Consider the following 1013-nt stretch of genomic DNA (forward strand, 5'->3'; position numbering starts at 1 on the left):
TTCATATCAAAACCACGCAAATCAACAAAGAGCATAGATATTTTACATATTACACAAAAAAGCCAAACTAAAAAGAAAAAAAAAACGAATAAGAAAGGAATTTGGGTAAACTATCGCAAATTGGCAACACTGATGAATTGCAAAACAAAAACTCCAAGTTTACAATGTCAACATAACTGAAGTGATTATCATGACTGCGGTTGTGCTGCTAACTAAAAAACACTTATAGCAAAAATAAAACACGAAACGAGAGAGGAGAATAGCATGGAGTTTTCAATATATTCTAATTAAATATTTAATAAAGAAAGTATTGTTGCGAGTTCATGTTGTGTCCGTCGAGAATTAGCCACATACATAACAATCAATCAGCTATGTTAGTAAAACAATGTTATATGGTAGTTAGTAGAACATTTTAATATCTGAAAATAATATTATGAATATACAAAATAAAAAAGGTGAAAATATATAATAATAGAATCAAATAAAATATACTTATTGAAATGCACGAGTTGTAATTATATTTTCGATGACTAGATTCAATGCTCAAAAATCAATTTTCTAATTGAAGGACATTTAATTTGTATTAAAACGCAAGACATAACCCCGAAATTACCAAAAGGTGCTAAAAATAAGATATCTAAAGAAACAGAAAACATATCTTTAATCTAAACTACTTCTCTATTTTTAATATGTATTGATACATTTATAATGTACACTACTGTACTAGCTGTTCGCCCCGGCTTCGTCCATGTTACATATATAGCGTATGTCACTCAGTGAAATTGCAGCTTTAACGGTGAAAGAATTTTTGAAATCGGTGCAGTGGTTCAACATACAAAAATACCAAAACTTTCCTCATTACGAGCATAATATTAGTTAGGATTATACACAAATTAATTAAAACTTGCAAATACAAAAAAAAAACGCCTAACACTTATAATAATAATAATAATAAATTCTTTATTGTACACCAAAATAAAAGTAACAGAGAAAAACAGCATAAAGAAATATTG

The 1013-nt window shown here is 27.9% G+C and overlaps 1 protein-coding gene across 2 annotated transcripts in view; it reads right to left on the reverse strand.

Moving 5' to 3' along the window:
- LOC119831190 (zinc finger protein 691-like) overlaps positions 1-1013 on the reverse strand; it is a 10798-nt gene that overhangs the window by 2293 nt on the left and 7492 nt on the right. The window lies entirely within an intron of this gene.

Source organism: Zerene cesonia, chromosome 13 (genome assembly GCF_012273895.1).
Source record: "Zerene cesonia ecotype Mississippi chromosome 13, Zerene_cesonia_1.1, whole genome shotgun sequence".
Classification (NCBI taxonomy): Eukaryota; Metazoa; Arthropoda; class Insecta; order Lepidoptera; family Pieridae; genus Zerene; species Zerene cesonia.